The following is an 18,152-nucleotide window of genomic DNA, read 5'->3' on the forward strand; positions in this document are numbered from 1 at the left end:
AATCTGAGGCGCCAGGTTGGGGAACTTAACAGCGGCGAAAGATCGGCCTTTGAATTTGGTCTCTTGGATTTTGCCCACAAGTTCTTCCCTGGATGTCAGCTGCCACTAGCGCAGTGCGGGAAATTGGAGCCTTGTCCTGGAGCCCCGGCTGGCAGCGGGGGCGCGAGTTCTCCACCCGGTTTAGGGACAGCGCTCAGCAGCGCAAGAGCCAGGCGAACCACAGGACCAGGGTCGGCTGCAGGCGGAGGGGCGGCAGTGGAGCCTGCACCTCAGGGCTCAGTTTACCTTTGAGATGCAAAGAGTTTATCTCCTCCAGAGTTTGGCTAATTACTCAGTTCTTCCCTTCCTCACCGGTCACGATGGAATAGCACAAAAGGAGGTTCATGGGGCAGATTATTCCAGAGTAAAGATGAAACCTTGAGACCCCAGTCAGCCTCCTGCAGATTCCCTTTTCCCGCTCCTCTGTACCCCCTCCCCATCTGGCCACTTCTGCGGAAGATGAGGCTGATGCTGGGACTCTGATGAACGTCCACTTTGCCTGCCCCTGCGCTGGTCATGCTGGGATGGTTTGGATGGGGTGTGTGTGTGTGTGTGTGTGTGTGTGTGTGTGTGTGTTTCACACGCGTAATATCCTAAAGCATCATTCCACTCACACGGTTTACCACAGGGGTGAGAGGAGGCAAGGAGGGAGAGGGAGCCCCGACTCTCTAAAGACCAGAATAGATCTGACCCACTCCTCTCCCAACACATTTAGGCCCCACTGCAAGCCTTCAATCCCCTTCTCTCTGGAACGATGTTGATGGTTCAAGTTCTCCAATTCCACCTAAATGATATCTTCACTTTCAAGATAAGGTATGTAATATGTTACTGACCACAGGCAAAGCCATCCAAGTCCCTTGAAAGCTACTGTGAGTCACTTGCACTCAGGAAGTGAGTGAATGGAAGGAATGAAACCAGGTGTAAGGATATAAAATCAAGAAGTGAGTGACTCCTTTCTTTTCCACCCAGGGGAAAAGTATGGGCACCTCCCCCAGCAGTAGGTGGGGGCGACCCTCTTCAACTCCTAGGGCCCTAATGGGGTGGGAGAGGAGGCCAGAGGGCATTAGAAAAGTCCCATCATTTGATATTCAAAATTAAATAGGACAGGCAGGTAATTTTTATCCCCATTCAACCGATGAGAGAATGAGACTCAGGATATTGTTATGTGTAGCTTTCCCGAGGTAACAGGGCTAGTGGGGGCTCTTTCCTCTACAGTCTATTGTTGAGGTAAACTAATTGGGTTTTGGTGAAAATATCAGATGCCAAACTTAGAGCAACGATTGTCCCCCTGGGGTAGGGGGTAGGATGCAGAGAGATGGCAGCCATGGTGGAGGTATAGAGACCTCAAGAAAATGTCTCTCAAAATCACAACACCCTGCTCCTTAAATAACAAAAAGGAATACCCAAACCGAGGGAGCTTGGGGAAGCTGATGGAACTGAGATCTAGAGATTCATTCTCTAATTGGACTTAGCACATGTCAATTAAGTCTCTCAGCCAAATGAGTTGAAAACCAGAGTTTCCTTAGAAGGTGAATAAAAAGTCTGTGGGTGTTGCCCCAAAGTCTGTAGCTTTTCTAACTGAAAAATAGGGTGGGGGAAGAGACTCAAGATTTTTATTTATACTGACATACTAGACCCTGATGTTAGTTTGGAGCCATTGGTATGAAAATCAAGTCTCACTTTCAATTTATTCATTATTCTTTAAAGAAGTAGATAAAGCAATCACCTGAAAGCAAATATTAAATAGGAAGAAATGGCAAGGACGGTTAGGGACAAGGTAGGAAGGAAGATAAGACTTCAGAGAAGATGTGAAGGAGGTGATAGTCCAGGATAGGTGGAGCCAAGACACACTCTTCAATGTTAAAGGCCAATGAGCAGCACCTCCCTCCATAGAATACAGGAACCAAGAACCACGGAAGGCATAAACAGATAGTGCCACATTACCCAGAGGCACCTGGAATGTACTAGGCACCAAACCAGAAACCAGGAAAGACTGAAAAACTACTGTACCTGGTAGCTGTGTCAACACAAACCTACCTCAGGTTCAAAGTTAACCTAATGCAGACCAGCTTCCAATGCATTTGCAGCAGAGGTAAAGAGCGGGAAGAGACGTTAGGGATGGTCTCAAAAGCAATGGCATAAAAGCAATGTATATTCAGTAGAACCATACCTCGAAATTGAATTTTGAATTTTGACCTTTTTGCCAGGCTAACTGTATGCAGTATAAGACTCTCACATGGGCAGTGAGCCAAAGCTCCTAGTTAATCCCAAGGGGAAAGAGCCAACATTTTGCAATGTACTATGTTGTTAAACTATGGTTCAGTAGTTCAGGCAGAGTAGATGCATTTTCAATTTAGGACTAGTTTGTCAGGATGTAAGCCAAACAGCATTTGTATTAGGTATTGCTGTAACCAATAAATCCCAAACCCTGTGCTAATTTTTCACCTGGGTAACAGTCCAATAGGACCATTTCTGGTCAGCAGGTGATTTCCCAGGTGGGTGGTTAAAGGTTCCCTTGTGAGGTGGCTCCACATTCACCTGGGGCCTTAGAGTTCTTTGCATTCCGCTGCTGGATGGGTAAGGAGCATGAGAAGAGATGTAGCTGGGTGGGGGGCAGGTTAGAAGTGGTCCACATCACTCCCACTCATATTCTATTGGATGGAACTTAAGTCACATGACCAACCCAACTGCAAAGGAGGCTGGAAAGTGGAACTACATGTCTGACTAGGTGGGAAAAAACTCCCAGGAAAAGGATTTACTGAGTCTTATAAAGTCAATCAATCATCAGAGAGTTTAGAACAGAGGTATTTATACTCTGTAAATTTTCCCTTTCCTATGCACCTGTATTTATTGTTTTGTTGTTGTTGTTGTTGTTTGTTTGTTTACTATTATGGTTTTAGTGTGAAGGGTTTTTTTGGTTTTTTTTGAGAGAGAATTTCAGTATTTATTTTTTAGTCTTCTGCGGACACAACATCTTTGTATGTGGTGCTGAGGATCGAACCCGGGCCGCACGCATGCCAGGTGAGCGCGCTACCGCTTGAGCCACATCCCCAGCCCCGTGTGTGTGAAGGTTTTTGAGGGGAATTTTTTCTTATATTGGTTTCCCTCATATCTTCATTTGAAGATGTTTCCTGGAAACACAGAGAAATACTGGGAGGGGGGAAGGCAGTTCATAACTTCTTTCATTGTTAATAGAATAGGGAAGGCATCCAAAACATTCCTCTAACTAGCTTTGTAGCCATGGAAGAATTACTCCATTCCTTCATTTGTTTATTCATCCATTCACTTATCCCATCATTCAGTAAATATTTTCTGAATATCTCCGCCTGTTCAGTACCAGATACGGGGTATAAATATCATTTTTTCCTACCTTCATTAATAATGTAACTGAAGCCTCCAACTACATGACTTTTCCAGCCTTTCTTGATGCTAGGTGTGACCATGCTTGCTTCAGAGGAATGTGGGCCACTTCATAAAATCTCCACATATGCTTCCTTGTCCTTTCTCCCTTCCCACAGAATGGCAATGACCAGAGTCATCTAGTAAGTTGTGCATGGAAGATGGAAGTTCTACCATTAGCCTGGGTCCCTAAGTGACCACATGGAATAGAGCACTGAACACCACCCCCCTCAACCCCTATCAGCCAAGCTAAACCAGCTGCCCCAGATTAAGTAAGAGAGAAACAAACTTCTTTTGAGTTTGAGCCAACATGTTTTGGGATCTATTTGTTACAGCAATTTAATTTAATTCAGTTCCAGTGAATCTCTAAGCCCCAACAGGCATTATTCATACTGCCTTATGAGCCTGTGGAGCACAACAGCCTAATTAATAAATTGGGTAAACAGAATGGGCATGCCAAGCAGAGAATTCCTGATGTAGACAGATAACTAGATCTGTGTCCTATTTAGGAAGTGAAAGATCATCCTGTCCAACTCTCACCTGTGTGATTCTGTGAGCCACAACCACAGCAAGCAGCAGAGAACTTTTGAAACAAATATACTATTCTAGAACCAATGCTTTGAGTGAGAATGCTCTCTCTCTCTCTCTCTCTCTCTCTCTCTCTCTCTCTCTCTCTCTCTGGAAGCCAGCTTGTTTGAGTGTTCTAAGAATTCCTGACTTCATGATGTGTGGGAATGGGTATGGGCAGAGAGCAAGGTGGTCCAGGAAGAGGTCAGCTGAAGTCAGCACTTCAAACTCATGGAGAAGATAAAATCCAGGTTCACTGGCACAGAGCACCTGCACACACCTCTCCAGCTTCATCTCAGGAAGAGAGCATTCGGTGGGGAGTTGGGAAATCTGAGGCTTCATCCTGGTTCCCATCTTCTCATGAGGCCTTGAGCATGTTAGTCAGGATTTGAAGTTGGCTTCCCCTGCCCATAAAGGAAGAGGACTCACCATAGCCTCTCATTCCACAGGCATGACAGAGGAAGTGTGATGAGTATGGAAAGCAGCCTGGAATTTCTGGAGGAAAGACCTTGAGAATGGCAATTGGTATTGGTAAGGGCACTGTTCCTTTAGAAGACAAAATTATGCAATACTGACACTATGACCCTAGAAGCTGGGTTGGAGGACGATTATTTGAACCCTCTGCCTTGGAGTTGATATGCTGGGATTTAAAAAAAAATGAGTTTTGGGGAAAAGTCTTCCAGTTAAAATAGCAGAATAAGAAACTCCAGGACTGGGGTTGTGGCTCAGTGGTAGAGCGCTTGCCTGGCATGTGTGAGGCCCTGGGTTCGATTCTCAGCACCAGGTCTATTGGCAACTAAAACAACAACAACAAAAATTTAAAAAGAAGAAAAGAAACTCCATAAAAATCAATTAAAAAAACTGTCAGAATTATCTTTTTCAGAACTCTGGAAACTAATTAAAAGCTTACAGCAACTCAAGGAACGTGTATTAAAGAAAATAACTGAATCTCAGTAACCATGGCAAACTTGATAGTGTTTTTACTTTTCCTAGTGCCATCCACTCACCAGCTCAGCAGTAGACTTAAAAAGAATAGTCCACACTCAGCACCAGGACAGGAGGGAGTAGAATGGACCTCATTTTACTCAAATTGTGGGTCTATCTGGCGGCTCCCTAGAAGTTCTGCTCAAAAGAATTGCTTTATCTTGCCTACCTGACTGAAATTTATCTTGTGCTAAAGCCATTGCCAGGGGGCATTTATCAAAAACATTTACAGGTAAGGTTTCATTTCTGCTGCCTCAGACAATGGATAAAAGTTGGGCAAACAACACAATAACTGAAATTCTTGGGAGGAAAGTTTGGAGAATGAAATGCTTTGGGGAGTAAAGCTCCAATATTCTTGGGACTCTGGAACACCATATACAGGTCCAAGGTTGTGTGCATGCCCAGTAAGTACCTGAGGAGTCTCTAAGCTCTCAGCTCTGGTTGACCCTGAAGCTCTGCTCTAGAAGAACATAAAGGCCAGAGCAGAGGGATACAATTGCTGACTTGGTGTTGAAGACACACTCCACATGCATACAGAATCCCTCTGCAAAGACAGAGCTTTTTGGTTCCAAGTATTTAAGGAAATTGCTGTCTAATCATTAGTTGACTAAAAATCTAATGGAACAGACTTCAGTGGCCACACATATGACAAAAACTACAAACTTTACTAAATTAATTCAGAAAAGTCATTAAGTAAATAAATCATATACAGAAAAAAAATCAAATGCTGAGGAGGGATAAAGTCTTATTCCCAATGTTGGCACATCATAGTAGTAAAGTATTCAGTTTTAACAAAAGTTATGAGGCGTACACAGAAACAGAAAATTACGCTTGGTAAACAGGACAAAATGGAGATCAGTAGAAACTGTCACTGAGAAAGCCCAGGTATTTAAGAGCTAAAGGAAATAATGTCTAAAGAACTAATGGAAGTATCAGAATTGTGCCTCACCAAGTAGAAATCACCAATAAATAGAAATGCTTGATATTGGTACATGCCTATAATCCCAGCAACTCAGGAGGCTGAGGCAGGAGGATCACAAGTTCAAAGCCAGCCTCAGCAACATAGCGAGGCCCTAAGCAACTCAGTGAAATTCTATCTCAAAAAATAAAAAATTAACAGGCTGGGGATGTAGCTCAGTGTTTAAGCATCCCTGTGGCAGTACTAATATAACAAGAAAGGAAGGAAGGAAGGAAGGAAGGAAGGAAGGAAGGAAGGAAGGAAGGAAGGAAGGAAGAGGGGGAGGAAAGAAAAAGAGCTAAGTTAAAGTACAACTGAAATTTAAAAATTCACTAGAAGGACTCAACAGAAGATACAAAGGGATAGAAGAATAAGCAACTTGAAAATAGATGATTGAGATTATCTGATCTAAGCAATAGAAAGAAAAAGCATGAGGAAAAATTAACAGAACTTATGAGATCTGTGGAACATCATAGAGAATACCAGCATAAAAAATAACCACAATTCTAGAAGGAAAGAAGAGGAAGAATCTTTGGGGATTAGCCCCAAATATTAGCCCCCCCCCTAAAAAAATCCTCAAATCTAATGAAAAACCTACATATCCAATAAGCTCAATAAATTTCAAATAGGAAAAACTTGTCTGAGGAGATCCATACGAAGATAAATTATAATCAAAGTGACAAAAGAAAACGAATCTTAAAAGAATCATGAGAGAAGTGTGTTTTATCAGCTTTTCATTTCTGTGACCAAAATACGTGATGAGAACAGTTTAATAGAAGGAAAGATTTATTTTGGCTCATGGTTTCAGAGGATTCAATCCATGGTAAACTGGTTCCAAGGCAGAAGCATCATGGTGGAAGAGCATGGCAAAAGAAAGCTGCCTCAGCTCATGCAGAAAGGAAGCAGAGAGAGAAAGAGAGGGGACAAGAGAAAAGATGAACCTACCCAAGGCATGCCCCCAGTGACCCACGTCCTCTAACTGGGTCCCACTTCCCAGTAGTCCATTCAGCCATCATGGATTAATCCACCAATGAGGTCAGAGCCAATTCATTCTCCAATCACTTCCTAAGAGCCCCACCTCTGAACAAATGAAATTTGGGGGAACTTTCCAGATTCGAACCATAACAAGAAACAACTCATGTGCAAAGGATCTTCAATAAGTTTAACAGCTAATATCTCATCAGAAACCATGAAATCCAAAGACAATAGGATGACCTATTCAAAGTGCTGAAAGAAAGAAAAGAAAACCCCCTTTAACTAAGCTTCTATACCTAGAAAAGCTGTCCAAAAAATGCAGAAGAAATTAAGACATTCCCAGTTCTGCTTTCTGACAATATCCTTGAGTGCTACCAAAAACAAACAAACAAAAACCCTCCATTTTATAGTGAATGGTGTTTTATAAAGCTGTGATTCTCCTGCCACAATGTGAAGAGGCCATTGGCCTCAGTTTGCTCATTGTCCTGAGCAACCAATTAACACTCACTGATCTCCACCCCACTATTAGAGATGACACTTATTTCCAAAAATAAGTTAAAAACAAAGCAAACAAACAAACAAGTAGCCAGAACTACAGTCGAAGTGACTGGCCTCCAGAGTCATTTCCGAGTCCTAGAGTTTCAAAGGGCCCTTTTTTTTTTCTGAAAAAAAAAATTATATAATTAATCTCTGCAATTTTCAGTTGAGAAAGTCAAGGTTCAATGATATGGGGTGACCTTCCTGAGCCCACGTGGGGTGGTTGTCCTGGTTCTGATAGTTTTGTAGATCTCTCTTTTCTTCACTCTTGGTAATCATCCATCTTGGTCCATCTCAAATACATACAGGAAGGGAGAGTCCAGGTACTTTACATATTGGTAATTAAGTAATCTCAATCGATTTTTAATTTCTTTCAAAACGTTCAAAATCTGTGAAATGTCAGAAGGAAAGAGGAAGAAAAAACTAGAAAGGAGAGAACTTGGAAACAGGAGGAAAAAAGAAAAAAAAGAGACGAGAAGAAAAGAGAAAAGGAAGCATCACTGGGAAAAGGAAAATAGAAGAATCAAGGGGAATTGAATGAAGGCAAGAAAGACATGAGCAGAGAAGGAGTGGAATGGAGTGGGGGTCAGGAAGTCCAAGGAGACTCAGATTCATCTCTAAGCAACTCTCAGTTTCCCTATATTGAGGGCACCACATTCTTATGCCCCAGGGCTGTTGCAAAGAGATGTCATTTTGGGGCTGGGGATGTGGCTTAAGCGGTAGCGTGCTCTCCTGGCATGCGCGGGGCATGCGCGGGGTATGCGCGGTTCGAGCCTCAGCACCACATAAAAATAAAATAAAGATGTTGTATCCACCGAAAACTAAACAATAAATATTAAAAAAAAGAGAGAGAGATGTCATTTTCTTTTGCACCATGAAATATGGAGGTTGACATTGGAGGCAGAATCTCCTGGTGGAGAAGGGTCCTGGTCCACAGATCCCTGACTCTATCCCTGGGTACTTTTTTTTTGCTGATTAACACTATCCTGATGGCTTCAAGGGCCAGTTTGGAGCTTAACACTAGCCTTACCCTTGTTCTCATAACACAGCTAAAATTTTGCTAGAATTCAAAAGGGATTTTACTAAAAATCACTTCTTCCAATACTCTCTGCCTCTTTTCCTTGGTTCTCTGCCTTCCTGGCTCTGTCTTCTAGTCTGGATCTCCATAGTTGCCTTGCTTTAATTGCTCATCTGGACTTGTTCCCTTCCCTCTCAACAGTCCCTTGATTAGACTAGAACCAAGAAGTAAGGAATCCTGTCTGGGATGTTCATACCAGACATCGCCCCCTTGCCCCGCCCCCTTTTTTCTTCCTACCAACACCAAGATCTTCCTTTGAAAACTCATTCTTCCCCTTTGTATAACAGCCACGTGGTTTGGGTGGTATTGATGCCAAGCCCAGCTTCAGGATAGAGTCCTGATTGTCCTATACCATCAAACCAATCCCACCCTCTTGCCATAGTTATGGTTAAAAGGATGGTCATATAACCCAGGCTTAGGTCAATGTGGTATTCTATGCAGAGTCATGTGATTTGTTTAGGTTTGCTGACTCTTAGAGAAGTGAAAGACATATTATCTAAGTTCAGTTAAGGAAGAGAAGATTTCTGGATGCAGGTGGCACATATATAATCCCAGTCACTCAGGAGGCTGAGGCAGGAGGATCGCAAGTTCAAGGCCTGCCTGAGCAACTTAGCAAGACCCTGTCTCAAAATACAAATACATACATAAATAAAAAGGAATAGGGATGTAGCTCAGTGGTACAACACCCCTGGATTCAATCCCTGGCACCTCCCATCATTCTCACAAAATATTCCTATATATTTGAAGAGAAGATTGCTTTCTGTCTCCATGTTTGGACTGTGTAATAGGAGGTTGTGGTCTGAAGCCACTTTGGCCACCTTGTCACCTTGAGGAAAGATAGCCTGAGAGTAGGGCGAACACATGGAGGAAAGCAGACTTTGGAGAAGTCTGGAGAAACTGAGCCCCAATTCAACTGCACTTGAGGATTGCCCTACCGCTAGATATTTTTTTTCTGTGAATCAAAGAGTTACCTAATTATTAGATATGCTGTTGTCTGAGTCCAAAAGCATCCTACTGATACTATCACCAGCCTCGATCCAATGGGAACCTATGGACACAGGTTTCTTTCCTTTAGTGAAAGGGGCTGAATCCCCAGGTCCACTCTCTGCCGAGTGCCAGGGGCAACTCCCCAAACCACATAACAATGGCAAATATGGGATTTTATCCAGAACAAGGGCACTTGAACTCTTAGCTCTGATCTCTGTTAGTTTCCCAAGCCTGGCATCTCCTGGTCAGTGTTTCTGCAGCTATCTTACCCATGATGTATAAAAATCCTACCCACTTCCAGAATGTGATATGGGCAGACCCCACGTGATATGTGATTACATCCTACCAAGGAAAAGGGGGACACTGCTTCTCAGTGAGGCGCTGGAAAACTCACACGGTGTTTAGATTCACAGTAATTGAGTGGGGAGGGTGGTTTTCTCAATTAGAAAACTATGGGAAGGTCTTCAGTGAAATAGAAGGAAGTGACAGAGCCGGCGACCATAGAGTGCTCCAAGAAGCATCCATCACGAGCAGTAGTCAGGTCTGCCTGCTTGGTAGCCATGCCCTTTGAGTCTGAGCTGGGAAAGGCGGCCTTCCTTCATCTCCTATGCAAGGTGAGGACTGACGCTAAGAGGACAGAGGGTAGAAAGATGGAGGGGTCCAGAGTAATGGGGAGAGAAGAGAGTAAGTGATCAGGAGAAACCTCCTGATTCTCCTCTAAAGTGAATCCCAGATAGACTAATTAGGTGACTCAAAGAAATTTTTTTTAAAAAATGCTTTTCATATTCCTTAGTTGTGTAGTGTGTGTGTGTATATGTGTGTGTGTGTGTGTTGTGTATGCCCGCTAGGCTGTGGTACTATTTTCTTTCTGGTAATCAGCTCTACGTTCCCACCTGGGCACAGTCGGCCATCAGCCCTCTTCATCCAGAATCCACATCCTTCTTAACAACAGAATCTGTAATCCATAGGTGGGCAAGTGGCCCTCCAAAATAAAACTACATTTTCCAGTCTGCCTTTGACTAAATATGTCATGTAATTAAGTTTGGGCTAATTAATGTAATAGGAAGCATGTATGTAGCTTTCTGGAAATGTTCAAGGAAGAGAATCCCTCTCTTCTCCCTTCTCCCTTTCTGATCATAGGAATTCAGATGTGATAACTGCAGCTGGGACAGCCATCTTGGAACTTGGACCTTGGACCATGAGGCAGTGGGCTGAAGTTGGTGGAGCAGCCAGGCAGAAGGAGCCTGAATTGCCTGTGACTTTGGAGACTTGGTCCTCCGACTCCAGTCTTCATTTAAGTGAAAGAGAAATAAAATTCTACCTTATTTTAAGTATGTATACTTTGGGTATTTTGAAAAGAAGAGCTCCAGCATTGCTTGGATAATGAGGAAAGTTTCCAGCCACACAAATGCCCAGATGGATTTGCCCAGCCTTGGCAGGCTTCCAGAGATGCTCCCACTTTCAGTTCAGGCTTTTTCTTGGGGTGAGCTATTGGTAAACAGAGTTGACTTTATTTTCTTTTCTGCTTGTAGAACCAAAACTGTTTTATCTCATTTTTTATCAGTGCTCTGGAAGAACATAGTGACAAATCTAGATTTTCAGATGTTACTATGCTTCTATAGCGAATGAAAGACCAAGAGGATGAGAACAAATCCAGGAAGCTCTCATCAAGGCTTGGGAGTGGGCAAGAAAATGTTAGGTAAATGGAGGCAAGTTAGTGACACTCTGGGGGTGGAGAGTCACCTAAGACTCGTGAGCTAAGAGCTAATGGTGAAGGTGCAGACTATTGCTGGCTACTCTCTAAAGGCATAGCTAGAGAGCATCTGTGGTCAAGAAGCTCAAAGCAGTTCAATTGCACAGCATTTAGCAAAAGTCTATAACACGCTAGGCGTCCTACCCTCAAGGGGTGTATGGTTTAGTTCCAAGTATCACCAGGAAGGGGTTTGAAAATATTTTCCTCCCCTGCTTTCTGGGATACTGTCTACAGAATGGCTCACTATACTCAGAAGGAGCCACAACAGAGCTGGAGGTCAAAAAACGTGGAACAGTGTCTGCCTCTGCACACTGGTTAGAGGCAAGGGCTTCCCTCTGAGCCCAGACTGGATGTCACTTCCTCTGTGAAGCCCTGCCTGATTAGCTCCCCCAGGAATTGCCTTGCTTTTGAGTGTCCCACAGTACTTTATACTGTTTTTCTTTTTCTTTTTTCTTTTTTTTTTTTGGTGCTGGGGATTGAACCCAGGGCCTTGAGCTATGCAAGATAAGCGCTCTACCAACTGAGCTATACCCCCAGCCCCCCCACAGTACTTTATAAACCATTTCATCCTGATACTTTATTCCAACTACTTTATTAAACATAGCTTCCCTTCCACAATATGTGAAAGTAAAGATCTATGGGGTTTTGTGTCTTTAGCATTTGGTATAGTATATACATGCATATAGTAGACACTCAATAAATATTTTCTAAATTGATGGAAAGATGAAAGCAAATTCCATTGGTTTCCAGATGATTTTTTCCCCCCGGTACTGAAAATGGAATGAATGCTGGGCAAGCACTCTACCACTGAGCTACCTCCCTAGTCCATTCCAAAGTCTTTTGTTCATATACTGCATCCAAAAAAAAATTTTTTGAGCATGCTCTATAGGAACATTTTTAAAATATTTTTTTTAGTTGTAGTTGGACACAATACCTTTATTTATTTGTTTGTTTGTTTGTTTATTTTTATGTGGTGCTGAGGATTGAACCCAGTGCCTCGCATGTGCTAGGCAAGTGCTCTACCACTGAACTACAACTCTAGCCCCTCCATATGAGCATTTTAAATACATTATATATGATATTGTATACATTGAAAGCACAAAGATAATTAGAACTAGATGAGGTACAAAATTCACTATAACATTTTTAATATCTTATTTTTAACAACTCATCAATAACAACAATGGATTCAATATTTGATTATTTCTTTGCCTTATATAATTAGGATAACATTGTTTTTATGTCATCATAGGGTAAATGAAATATCTAAGCCAGGAATTAAAATGCCTCGTCTGCCATTTTTTGCATTATTTTGCTTGGATTAATTGCGTAGTTTTTTAAAAGTACAGATTGCTTGCAGAAATCCTACTAAGCTCTGTGTTTGGGGGGGTAATTTAATTAGAACCAGTCAAGCATCTTGGCATGTCTAAACTCCAGCACCTCTGTAGCATGAGGCTCATGCATGGTTAAGGATTCCCCTGGCAATCCTGTTGGGGAATATCCACTCTTATCTTGGCATATCTTGTATACAACAGGTAGCATATTTTTACACTGAGATACAGCCTGAATGCCAGAGTCAACTCACCCATGACATATTAAAAAGTGTCATTTTAATTTTCTAGGTAACATTAAAATATGAATGGAAGTTCTGTTATTTGGGGTCTCATTCTCAACTATAATTTTGTAGATTGGGTCATAGCTATCTGGAATCTTGACAGAGAAGTTTTGTTTTGTTTTATAGTAATGGGGATTGAATCCAGGGCCTCATGCATGCTGGGGAAGTCCTCTACTATTTTTTAAAATTTTTATTTGTTCTTTTTAGTTATACATGACAGCAGAGTCTATTTTGACATATGTACACAAACATACAGTATATCTCATTCTAATTAGAACCCCAGTCTTGTTTTCCACTATTGAGCTTATATCCCCAACAAGACAGAGAGGTTTTGAATAGAGAAGAAAGGCTAGATTTAGTAAGGATACAGATACAGGAAAAACTAGAGGCAGATACAGAAAAAAAGAATTTCAATTTAATAACAAGCTTTCAGATCATAGTGGCAATTTTTTTAAACACACCTGCCCTATCAAGAAATAGAATTTAATCTCCTTTCTTCTCCAATCTGGGAAGGTCTCTGACTACTTGACAATCAGGATGTGGTGGCCATGGTGCCCTGTGACTTCCAAGCTAGATCCTGAAAGGTCTTGCAGTTTCTAGTTGTTTATCAGCACACTCACTCTGGATGCTCTGAGCCTCCTCACCAGAAGCCTACCTACCCTGAGGCCACCAGAGGTGACCTAGTGGATATTCCAGCCAATCCACTTCCAGCCCTCCCTGTCAAGGCACCAGACAGGCAAAAGAAGCTGTTTTGGACCCTCCCCCAGCTCACTGGCCAACTAATTGCCACCGCCTGACATCTGTCAGGGCTACATGGGACAGGAAAATCAGCCAGGCAAATGCTCCCTGAATCCCTGATGCCCAGAATTATGAGATATAAAAATATAGCTATTGTCTTAAATTACTAAGTTGGGGTATAAGGACATGGTATTGCTTTAAATCACTATTTATTCTGCAGCACAGTGCCGCGTCCGGCTAACGGAGGGACGGCGAGGGACGGCGGGGTTAAAAACTACACAGGACACCAAGGTTCTTCATCCAGGAGGGAGCGTGTGCGCGCTTTATTGCCAAATTTGTTCCCCTTATATATCTTTTTAACAGCTGCGGGAAATCACTCAAAAGTGAGGAGGGAAGAGTAATAACTGCATCCTTGGGTTACCGTCACGTCACCGTCCCCTATCAGGAGGCTCGAACAGGTCAAGATGTTCCCGAGAGACACAAATGCTCTAGGCAGATAAACAGGGAACCGCAAGCCCGCGTCATGGCCTTGTGAGCTGGCCACATTGACATGCATAACAAAGAACTGGGGGTTGAGTCCCCAGGGGCCAGGGCGGGCCTGCTACTGCACAGGACACTCAGACATAAGGAAAGTGTTTCTCAAAACCAGAGGTCTCACAGTGGGACAGACATTCTCGAGAGGGAGGGATGGCAGCCTCTGTGGCAGTACTTGATAAAAGCCAAGGAAAAGGTTCTGGGGGGCTGGGGGTGCAATTCAGTGTAAAGTGGGTGCCCAGCATACATGAGGTACCTGAGTTTGATCCCCAACAACAAAAGGATGAAGCATGGAAGAAGAAGAAAGTGCTGAGCTTGACGTCAGGCAACACTATGAGATCCTGCACTTTGGAGCTGGACTCCAGAGATGAGTCACCACATCACCTGTGTAAATCAGTGAGCATTAAATGGGATATGAACATCATCCACAAACTGGAAGGGACTCTGAAGGTTGTCACATTGCAGGAGGGACCCCTGTATTGGGGGAGCACTTGAATTAGGTGAACTAACACTGAAATTCTAGGGGGGAAAAAGGACCATCCTATGTCATATAGTAAGGTGTAAACATGCTAAAATGTGTGTTCCCTACCCTATCAGTCAGAATTTCATCCTTCTAAAGACTGTTTAGAGCTTAATCTGGAAGTGTGCCCCCTAGCTTCTGAGAGATGAGATGAAAGGGTCAGCGAGACAAGAAATTTCATGATTAGGTTGAACACACAGGTAAATTTTAGAAGCTCTAGATCTGGGTGCAACTCTCTGAAAGGAGGGTGAAGGATCTGGGGACAGTCCAAGGATTTGAGAGTGATCACATTAATTATCTATGCCTTGCACAAATTCTTTCTCACCATTCCAGGTCTGGAAGGATAATCAGTATTTTTCTTTTTTCTTTTTGGCAGTACTGAGGCTTGAACACAGAACCTCATACATGCTAGGCAAGCACTCTACCACTGAGCTGCATCCCCAGTTGAAGAAGAATAACCAGTATTTCTGACGAGTTTGTAAGAAACTGTTCATGATGCTCAGATAAAGAAACAGAAATATTGAGGATCTTGGGAGCAGAGTGATATGGAGAAGGTCAGCTGGGAAAAGACCTCTATGGGTTATTAAAGCCACAAATGCTGAGAAGAGAGTTCCAGGTAGTCGGTTCACATTCCTGTTTTGCAAACTCAAAGCTGCCATCGCCAGCGAGGAGCAGAAGGTAAAGTTATGGCGCCACCTGCTGGAGAAATGTAGGCTTGACTTCCCTACACTTGCAGGTCCCGTTTCTTCCTAAAATTCCGCCCTAATGCTCAATCCTGAAGAGCCAAAATCTGCAGAGAGGCTATCTCCCAACCAGGTGGGAAACCGCTGTCCTGCTTACCCATAGGCCTCCAGATCTTCAAAGCTTGTGCTCTGGGGTCTCAGAATTGCAGTGTTACAAACCTTGCAGTCTTTCCCAAAGGAGACAGATCCATGTCCCTTAAAAGACAGGAACAGAGGAGAGATGGGGTTCCCCAAGCTTCCCCTATCTGTGGATAGGCACTGTCTGCCACCATCGTGAGGGTCCTGTTCCAAGAGCCATGGAGTCAGATGCTGCTGAAGCTCCAGGGCATGGCTAGGGATAAGGGAACAGATTTACTAACTGATGAGTCTGTAAATGCCGCCACTCTGTGTGGACTGGATCTGAAAGGCTCCATAATGACCTAATAATGGCAGGCAGATGCCTTGCAAATGGCTCCCTCCTCTAGGGATCATTAGAATGCTATTAAGAGTATCTAATTATTTCCTAGTGCTAATAAAGGTGTCAGTAAGCCAGGGAAGTTTTCTCACTTTTATGGAGATAATTAGAAGCCCAGTTATTTTTTTTAAATGACTATCTTCTAGTTGTAGTTGGACACAATACCTTTATTTTATTTATTTATTTTTATGTGGTGCTGAGGATCGAACCGAGCACCTCCCATGTGCTAGGCAAGCACTCTACCGCTGAGCCACAACCCAGCCCCCCAATTATTTTTTATGTACATAAATGAGTAAAACCTTAACTACTCTCTTTGCAGCTATATTTTATTCTGCTCTTATGACAGAAGCTACATTGTAGCACTTCGTTATGCATTAACAAGGATCTCCAGCTTTTAAACTCCAAACCACAGTCTACCTCAAATTGAGGGTTAGTCTTTAGGAAGCAGAAAGGAAAACTAGTCCATAGATTATTCTCTAGGACTTATGGGGAGAGGGACTGTGACTTCTTCAGAAGTTTATTGAGACAGGGTTCTCAAGCTTGAGCACAGAGCAGAATCCCCTACAGGCTCTTCAAGGGCAGGTGGCTGGGCCCCACCCTGGAGTTTCTGATTCAGTAGATGAAGGGCAAGAGTGGGCAGCCAAGGGTCCCATCTCCAACAGCGATGCTAACACTGCTGATCCTCAGAGCACACTTAGAATAATTGCTTTAAAACAGATGTGTTGAACATGGAGTGCACAGATAACCTTTCCCCCCAAGAGGGTCATGGATGGAATTCAAAGGAATCTATGACTTTGGTTGGGAAAAAAAAAACCTGATATTTTTATCTTCACTAACTTCTAACTAAAATTCATCTTTTTCTTACATCACACATGCTGGCAACAGACCAGCAGTATTAGCATTGATAACAGATATTTCAAATCCCACAACAGTTGTGGCAGGTATCTGCAAATATTATCTATGCTCATCACTGTTTCAAAAATGTTTCCAGTGGTTATTAGTCCTGCCATTAGATTGTATTCTTTAATCCATTAATGGAGAAGCACATATTACTATATCACTACTTTTTAAAAATATTGTGATCACTGCATTTCAAGATGATTGGTTTCCTTTGAGAGCCTATGTATTTCCTTTTATGCTTTGAAAATGGTTTTTTAGACTCCCAGTGAGGAGCGGATAAGGGAGGCTGGGCCTATGTGCGGGGGGAGAAAGAGAGAGAGAGAGAGAGAGAGAGAGAGAGAGAGAGAGAGAGAGAGAGATTGTGAAATCCTTGCTCTAAAGGTGTGAAATGAAAACCAGAGCATGGTGGCCCATACTTGTAATCTAATGACTCTGGAGGCTGAGGCAGGATGATCACAAGTTCAAAGCCAGCCTCAGCAATTTAGCAAAGCCCTAAGAGACATAGCAAGACCCTGTCTCAAAACAAAATGCAGAAAGGGCTGTGGGTGTGGCTCTGTGGTAAAGCATCCCTGGGTTCAATTCCCAGTACAAAAAGAAGTGTGAAATGAATCTTCAAGAGACATTCAGAAGTTCCTTCAAGAGAAAGTTTGAAAGAAATGGTTGTGCTTGGATGTTGAGGAGGCAGTGCATGGGGTGCCCTGGAGACACGGATGGAAAAGATGGCCAGCTGTTAGCACCCTGATGCTGAGAGGAGTTCTGGAAGTCTGTTGCCCCCTGTGCCATTCATGCTCCTCTAAGAGAGGTCCCTTAAAACCACTGGCTCAGCTGGAGACAAAGAGGGTCAATAACAATGATACCGTAATATTTAAATTATCATTAGCTTTCATTTAGAAGCCAATGACTTATGAAAGACTTGGGTACATAGCACACTTTCTTTGCAAAATCTGACAGTGGTAAGAATTTTATGAAGCACAGAGGTGAAGAGGCCATTCTCTCAATCATTGGAGGGGCATGAACCTGATCTTTGGATTTCAAATCCTGGACTTTCCATCTCATTGTAGGAACACACCTGATATGTATGTCCAGATGTGGGGGTTGAGACATATGCCTCCTGTCCTGACGTCCTTTGTGTCCCTTCTCTAGGTAAACAAGTCCTGTCACAGTGGTCCCCAGATCCAAACCCAAAGTTATCATCATATGACTTTAAGGAAAGAACATGAAATGTGGGGTTTGAGGTTTGGGTTCCAGGGCTGATCCTTCCACAGTGAGTCTGGGCGGCTCACTGAACCTCGGCACCTGAGTCTGTGCATCTATATGATGAGCAAAATGTCTTCCTGCCATGGCCGTGCAGGCTGGAGGCATAGTAAACAC

Source organism: Marmota monax, unplaced genomic scaffold (assembly GCF_021218885.2).
Source record: "Marmota monax isolate L192 unplaced genomic scaffold, Marmota_monax_Labrador192_F-V1.1 WCK01_AAM20220418_F8-fsc00015, whole genome shotgun sequence".
Classification (NCBI taxonomy): domain Eukaryota; kingdom Metazoa; phylum Chordata; class Mammalia; order Rodentia; family Sciuridae; genus Marmota; species Marmota monax.